The 7,965-nt window shown below is 50.7% G+C and overlaps 1 protein-coding gene and 3 non-coding genes across 4 annotated transcripts in view; 2 read left to right on the top strand and 2 right to left on the bottom strand.

The window, feature by feature from the left end:
- PER1 (period circadian regulator 1) overlaps positions 1–7,965 on the top strand; it is a 370,577-nt gene that overhangs the window by 74,338 nt on the left and 288,274 nt on the right. The window lies entirely within an intron of this gene.
- Positions 426–496, bottom strand: TRNAG-GCC (transfer RNA glycine (anticodon GCC)). Its single transcript has one exon. It is a non-coding gene; the product is annotated as a tRNA-Gly (tRNA).
- TRNAG-GCC (transfer RNA glycine (anticodon GCC)) lies at positions 4,040–4,110 on the top strand. Its single transcript has one exon. It is a non-coding gene; the product is annotated as a tRNA-Gly (tRNA).
- TRNAG-GCC (transfer RNA glycine (anticodon GCC)) lies at positions 6,940–7,010 on the bottom strand. Its single transcript has one exon. It is a non-coding gene; the product is annotated as a tRNA-Gly (tRNA).

Below are 7,965 nucleotides of genomic sequence, written 5' to 3'. Positions count from 1 at the left end.
TGGGGCATGTACCCCCCGCCAGGTACCTTGGTCCCCCCGCGGCTTTTACTATCTGTTCTCCCCACGCCCCCCCCATATCTTATTAGGCCTGTAAGATAAAATCTACCTTGAATTATATAGACCTATTATCTTTTTCCTTCATCTCCCCCTCTATCCATCCATCCATCCATCCACCCATTCCCATAAACACCCTCCATCTATCCATCCCCGTATCCCCCTCTATCCATCCATCCATGCTCCCATTCCCATAAACACCCTCCATCTATCCATCCCCGTTCCCCCCAAGAGGAAGAGGAAAGAAAAGGGGGAAGAGAAGAGCCAGAGACTGAAACAGTCCGTGAGATTCAAACTCTTTCTTGCAACCTGGGCGCCGCCTTCTCCATTCTCTGCAAAATGAGCCCACTGTGCCCAAAAAGTGGGTCTTTTGCATTGGCCGGGAATCGAACCCGGGCCTCCCGCGTGGCAGGCGAGAATTCTACCACTGAACCACCAATGCTGCGGCTGACAACTGGTTCCACTGTCTTCACTTTACAGCTGTTGTCACATCTGTTTTCCCCCCCCCAGCTGTTCCACATCTTTGGCCTTCAGGGTTTATGTGTCACTGCATTCTCCAATGCTGCTCCGCTCCTTTGAGTAATCGTCTAGTGATCCATCCTCTGTTGTCCATTCCCAGCTGCTGGCAAACAGAGGCTGGGGGCACTATCCCTGCCCATCCTGGCTAATAGCCATCGATGAACCTATCCTCTGAATTTATCTTAGTTCTTTTTTGAACCCTGTTATAGTCTTGGCCTTCACAACAGCCTCCGGCAAGGAGTTCCACAGGTTGACTGTGCATTGTGTGAAGAAATACTTCCTTTTGTTCCTTCCTCCCTAGTTCCTGTGTTATGAGGAGTAGTAACACTTCCTTATTTACTTTCTCCACACCAGTCATGATTTTATAGACCTCTAGCATATCCCTCCTTAGTCACCTCTTTTCCAAGCTGAAAAGTCCCAGTTTTATTAATCTCTCCTTACAAGGAAGCCGCTTCATGCCCCTCATAATTTTTGTTGCCTTTTTCTGAACCTTTTCCAATTCCGATATCTCTTTTTTGAGATGGGGCCACCACACCTACTCGCAGTATTCAAGGTGTGGGCGCACCGTGGGTTTATATAGAGGCAATAGGATATTTTCTGCCTTATTATCTATCTATCCCTTTCTTAATGATTCCCACATTCTGAGAGATGTGGAGGGCCAGGAGGCAAGTAGCTTTGACTGAACTCACTCAAAATGATCATTATCACTGTAACTCATGCCCAGAAGCCCAGAGAAATGGGAGGATAGCATGTGTTTGAAGGGACGTGTATGAAAAGAAGGGTGTGTTTGCAATTGGGGTTGAGGGTGTTGCAAATTTTGCATGGATCTGACTTTCAGAGAACTCTCCACAATGATGCCGAGATCTCTTTCGTGAGCGGGAACGTTGAAAGACGCCAAATGAAAAGGTAAGCGAGAACGTCTGAACCTTCCCCTATATGCACAACAGCATTATACTGAACCCGACAACACAGGCACAGAACAACGCAAGACACAGAAGAGTGCCAGGCGCTCAGGAGAAAACTGCATGCCACCAAGTGAGCCGATGTGATGACTCAGGTAACTGATGCTGCCTTTATTGCATGGTGCCACTGAAGATGGGACACCAACGCTGGTGACATGACACTACACATGTTTTCGACCAATAAGAAAGGTTAGAATTGGGGGTGGATGCAGAGGCCCAGTTCAGCGGACCCAGGAGGGTTGGGTTGTTGGGGTTGGGGGGGGAAGGAAGCGGTTGGGTTGTTGGGATGGGGGGGGGGAAGGAAGCGGGGATGTGGGCGCGCACCGTGGGTTTATATTAGAGGCAAATAGGATATTTTCTGCCTTATTATCTATCTATCCCTTTCTTAATTAATGATTCCCACATTCTGATAGATGTGGAGCCAGGACGCGCCAAGTTTAGCTTTGACTGAACATCACTCAAATGATCATTATCACTGTAACTCATGCCAGAGCCCAGAGAAATGGCAGATGAGGTAGCATGTGTTTGATAGGATGCGTGTATGAAAAGAAGGGGTGTTGCATTGGGGTTGAGGGTGATTGCAAAATTTTGCTATGGATCTGACTTTACGAGACTCTCCACAATGATGCCGAATCTCTCGTGAGGGGAACGTGAAAGACGCCAAATGAAAAGGTAAGCGAGAACGTCTGAACCTTCCCCTATATGCCACAACAGCATATACTGAACCCGACAACACAGGCACAGAACAACGCAAGACACGAAGAGTTTGCCAGGCGCTCAGGAGAAAACTGCATGCCACCCAAGGAGCCGATGTGATGACTCAGGTAACTGTTGCATGCCTTTGCATGGTGCACTGAAGATGGACACACGCTGGTGACATGAACACTACACATGTTATCGACCAATAATAAAAGTTAGAATTGGGGGTGGATGCAAGAGGCCCAGTTCAGCGGACCCAGGAGGGTTGGGTTGTTGGGGTTGGGGGGGGAAGGAAGCGGTTGGGTTGTTGGGATGGGGGGGGGGAAGGAAGCGGTGAAGGGGTCATAAGAATGGCAATTCTAGGTCAGACCAATGGTCCATCTAGCCCTGTATCCTGTCTTCCTAGAGTGGCCAAGGCCAGGTGCCCCACCCCAGAGGGAATGAACAGAACAGGTGATCATTGAGTGATCCACCCTGTTGCCCATTCCCAGCTTCTGGCAAACAAATGCCAAGGACGCTCATGGCTGGGGGGAGTGTGTTGCCTCTCTGTCTATCCTGCCTAATAGCCATTGCTGGCTCTGTCCTCTATGAACATCTCTAACTCTTTTTTGAACCCACTTACACTTCTGGCCCTTCACAACATCCCCTGGCCAGGAGTTCCACAGGTTGTGTGAAGAAATACGTCCTTTGGTTTGTTTTAAACCTGTTGCTTATTCATTTCAGTGGGTGACCCTGGATTTTTGTGTTATGTGAAGGGGTAAATAACCCTCCTTTATTCACTTTCTCCACACCCATCACGATTTTATAGACTTCTATCATATCTCCCCTTGATCGTCTCATTTCCAAGGAGAAAAGCCCCAGACTTTTTAATCTCTCCTCCTCCAGAAGCTGTTCAGGGCTGCAGGGTTGGGCAGCTTAACAGATATTCCTGGTCCTACAGTGTCCCTCAGCCCACTGCTATCTCTCAGCCCAGCTGTTCCCCTCAAGCCCGCTGTATTGATGCCATGGGTACTGGGGTAGGTGCCTGGCTTCCTGCCCTATTGATGGCAGGCACCACCCCTGTGTTAGCAGAGGATGTTGCGAAGACCAGAAGTATAACTGGGTTCAAATATATATGTAAGTTCCTGGAGGATAAGTCCATCAGCAGCTATCAGCCAGGATGGTCAGGGTGTCCCATGCTCCAGGGCCTGCAGATTTCTGTCTGCCAGATGCTGAGACTGGACAACAGGGGATGGGTCACTCAAATCTGGTCTCCATCATTTTGCGGGGGACACATAGAATATCAGGGTTGGAAGGGACCTCAGGAGGTATCTAGTCTAACCAGCTGCTCAGATACACTCCCCCAAGCCCTGATGGTCTCAAATTTTGCCAAAGCAGCAACGAATCCTGTGGCACCTTATAGACTAACAGACGTTTTGGAGCATGAGCTTTTGTGGGTGGCTACCCACTTCGTCGGATGCATGTAATTTTGTCTAATTTTCTCCTTGCTGTATGTACCCCTTGCTCTGGTCCCATTTCATGCTGCTCTCCGCTTGTCTCATTGCTGCTTGGAGATGGAGCTGAACTCAAGTCTGGCTTCTTTCTCCAAGCCATGAGGCCTGGGTCTCTCTCCTCTCTCTCTCTCTCTCACACAGACACATCGGGACTCCGGAGTCTACAGTGTTCCTGTGAGGACAGCCCAGAGGAGCGGAGCAGCATCGGAGAATGCAACGACACGTGCCCTGAAGGCCAGAGATGTGGAACAGCTGGGGGCAGATGTGACAACAGCTGTAAAGGGAAGACAGCGGAAAGGGTGTCCAGCTGCAGCATTGGTGGTTCAGTGGTAGAATTCTCGCCTGCCACACGGGAGGCCCGGGTTCGATTCCCGGCCAATGCACAGACCCACTTTCTGGGCACACGTGGCTCATTTTGCAGAGCAGGGAAAAGCGGCGCCCGGGCTGCAAAAAAGAGTTTGACTCTCACAGGCTGTTTCAGTGTCTGGCTCTTCTCTTCCCCTCTTTGCCTTCTTCATCCCCCTCGCTCTGCCTCGCAGTCTGCTTCGCCTCTTTCTTTCTTGGGTTTTTTTCTTTCTTTCTTAGATTTTCTCTCTCTCTCTCTCACTCCCAGTGACAGGGTTGCTCCAAAGGGGCCCTTGGCATTAATTCAGAAAACTTCCTGGGCAGTTGGGTGGAGGCAAGTTGTGTCAGGCTATAGATATTACTGGTGATTATATTGAGGCCTGTAAAGACTGGGGTGAGGGACCAGATAGATCTAGATCAGATGTGTGGGGGAGGAACGAAGACTGAGTGGGGTTGAACTGCCCCTTGACCTCCAGCAAAAGATCCCCTCCCTGCCCCCGTTGATGGCTCCGGGGGTGAAGCCTTGGGGCGCTTGGTAGGCATCGTCACTTTCCGGCGCGGGAATCAAAGGGGGGGAATTTGACGGGCACACGCCTGGCAGCGTTCCCACGCTTCCCCCCGTGGGCTGGGCTGGGGTGGGGGAAACCCCCGCTGGAGCTCCCGGCCGATGGGGGCTGCAGTGAATTCCCTGAGGTGCTATGGTGTAGGGTCCCCAGGCTCTCCCATGGGGCACAGAGCCCTGCCCTACAAGAACCCCCCCCCCCCGAGACACCCCCCTCCTAGCTTGGGCCCCAGCGGTCTGGCCTGTAGAAACTTCGTGTGCAGACAGGGTGCTCCCTCGGGGATTCTCTGTTGTGGGATGAAAGCTGGTGCATCCTCTGGTGGTTCAGCTGGAGAATGAGGGGACAGGCGGGTTGGGGGAAGAAAGAAAAAGACCAAAAAGAGGGGAAATTGGGAAAGAGAAAAAGGAAAAAAGAAAGTGGGAAAAATTTAGAAGGAGAGAAAAAGTTAAGATGGGTAAGTAAGGAAGGAAAATATGAGAGAAAATAGGAAAAGAGAGCAAATAATAAAAAACTGGGAATGAAAGCAATAAGAGGAAATTGAAAGGAAAGAAAGAGGACAACTGAGAAGGAAAAAGGAAAACGAACAAAATAAACAGTGGGATAAGTGGACCAGCTGAGGAGATTAAACCCTTTGTAAACTAATAAAATGCATGCCTGTAATTTGCATTGCCCATGGTTTTTGACTGTCTTCCCAGGAACAGCTGACGTTACAGGTTTGTGCACACTGGAAATCAAGAGAGGGAATGTGAACGCAACCACCCTACTTATGCGGTGGTAGGGAATTGAATTGCAGGTGCAGACAAATTCTCCATGTGCCACCAATTCTCCCTTAGCAAGCCGGGCCACCAATCTGCAGAGCGAACCCGCTCAGATGCATTCATTGCAAACCACCTTCTTTGCAAAGCTTCATCACCGATCCCAGCGTTCCACCTGAGCCCCTTCGGCTGGGTAGCCCAAAACTACCAGGCCCAGGGTGTTTCCCTTTTCTCCCAAAGGAGACGAGGGCTTTCCCGCCTCCAGAGAAAAGCTATTTGGGGATTCCCACTGGGATTTGGGGACGCTAGTGTCGTGATTATCATCTGGGCTGAGGTTAGGGTGAACCAGAGGGAGCGTGGATGGTCACCCGTGTGGCCTACCCATGGGGAAGCGAGGGAAGAAAGAGATTAGGCCTGTTAGATCTTTCTGGTGTGTTCTCGCTGTGTGGGAGTGGTGAGGGGACAGGAAACGGGCGGAGGCAAAGATCCTTGACGGAAATCACCCCAAAACAAAAACCCCCCCCCCCCCCCGTCCCTACCCCTCACAATGACTGATGCGATAATAGAGAACATAGCTTGTAGCAGCCAGCTGAGAAAGCCAGAGAATATGGGAGTCTTGCGGGTACGTGGGAGCCCAGGCCTGCATCCGCAGAAGACAGCCAGACCGGGAAACCAGGCCGGGATGAGACGACAACTTACCTCCTTGTGTAAATGAAAATCAGGGACGACATGGCACAAAGTAATGTTTCTGCATTCATGGACGATTGCCGGAACGTACGTCATCTAGGGTGGGTGACCACCGTTCCTATTGGCTAGCCCCTGGCCTGGGCTGGATAGATGGAGGGTATGTTTAGGGAATGGAAGCATGATTGGATGGGATGAAGGTGGGAACGGGGAATGGATAATGGAGGATGTTTATGGGAATGGTGCATGGAAGGATGGATTGGAGCGTGGGGGAACGGGATATAATGGAGATTTATGGGGAATGGGTGCATGGAAGGATGGATAGATGGAGGGTGTTTATGGGAATGGGTGCATGGATGGATGGATAGAGGGGGATATGGGGATGGATAGATGGAGGGTGTTTATGGGAATGGGTGCATGGATGGATGGATAGAGGGGGGAACGGGGATGGATAGATGGAAGGTGTTTATGGGAATGGGTCCATGGATGGATGGATGGATGGATAGAGAGGGGAACGGGGATGGATAGAAGGAAGGTGTTTATGGGAATGGGTGCATGGATGGATGGATGGGGGGGAATAGGTAGAGGGTGTGGGAACGTAAAGAGCCAATCAGCATCCCGCCATCTGCTTTGCTGTTGTAGGGTGAGCAGACACCCCGATATTAACGGGACTGTCCCAATATTAGGGGCTTTGCCTTATCTAGACAATGAAATCCTCCCCCATGCCCGGATTTCCCACACTTGCCCCATGGCCGTAGGACAGAAGGAGGCTGAGAGCGGAGGGTGGAGACTGTTTTTCACTCGCTGTGGAGGGTGCCTGATCTTGGGAAAAGTAGAAACTGAGGATAACAAAAGTTTCCTCTCTTGCATTGGCCGGCAATCGAACCCGGGCCTCCCGCGTGGCAGGCGAGAATTCTACCACTGAACCACCAATGCAGATGTTAAGATTTTGTTTGCGTCGCTATCCCTCCTTACAGCTGTTTCAACATCTGGCTCCCCACAGCTGTCCCCCAGCTCTCAATGCACAGGGCTGTGTTGCCAGCTCCACTGCCCCCCTCTCCCAACATCTGCTACAGCCAGAGAGCGGGCACAGGGTAAGGGAGATACATCCCCCAGAGCAGGGTTAGCGAATAAGGGAACGTTATGCGGGGTTATAACTTAGATCCATCTATTTAGCTCACAACAGTTTCTATCTTAATCTCTTTCGGTATCTTTTTTATAAGCTGCTGGCTAATTTCTGTGGCATAATCATTGATGGGATCCGTACACACCCTGTACCTACCTACCCACACAGCCTCAGGCCCCCTCTATCCAGCCAGCCATGAACACTTCCCCATATACACGCTCTATCCACCCATCCTCCTACATACCCTCTATCTATCCATCCCCATACCCCCTCTATCCACCCATCCATCCACCCTGTACCCATTCCCATAAACACCCTCTATCCATCCACCCTGTACCCATTCCCATAAACACCCTCTATCCATCCATCCATTCCCATAAACACCCTCTATCTATCCATCCCCGTACCCCCTTCTATCCATCCATCCATGTACCTATTCCCATAAACACCCTCTCTCTGTCCATCCACCCCCCTACACACCCTCTATCCATCCATCCCTGTACCCCCTCTACCCATCCATCCATCCATCCACCTTGTACCCATTCCCATAAACACCCTCTATCCATCCATTCCCATAAACACCGTCTATCTATCCATCCCTGTACCCCCCTATCCATCCATCCATGTATCTATTTCTATAAACACCCTCTCTCTGTCCATCCACCATCTCCCGTACACACCCTCTATCCATCCATCCTGTACCCATTCCATAAACACCCTCTATCCATCCATCCTCCTACACACCCTCTATCTATCCACACTCAT

This window comes from Chelonoidis abingdonii, chromosome 11 (assembly GCF_003597395.2).
Source record: "Chelonoidis abingdonii isolate Lonesome George chromosome 11, CheloAbing_2.0, whole genome shotgun sequence".
Lineage (NCBI taxonomy): Eukaryota > Metazoa > Chordata > Testudines > Testudinidae > Chelonoidis > Chelonoidis abingdonii.
The sequence above is the reverse complement of the archived record's forward strand: the minus strand, read 5'-3'. Positions and strand labels throughout refer to the sequence as shown.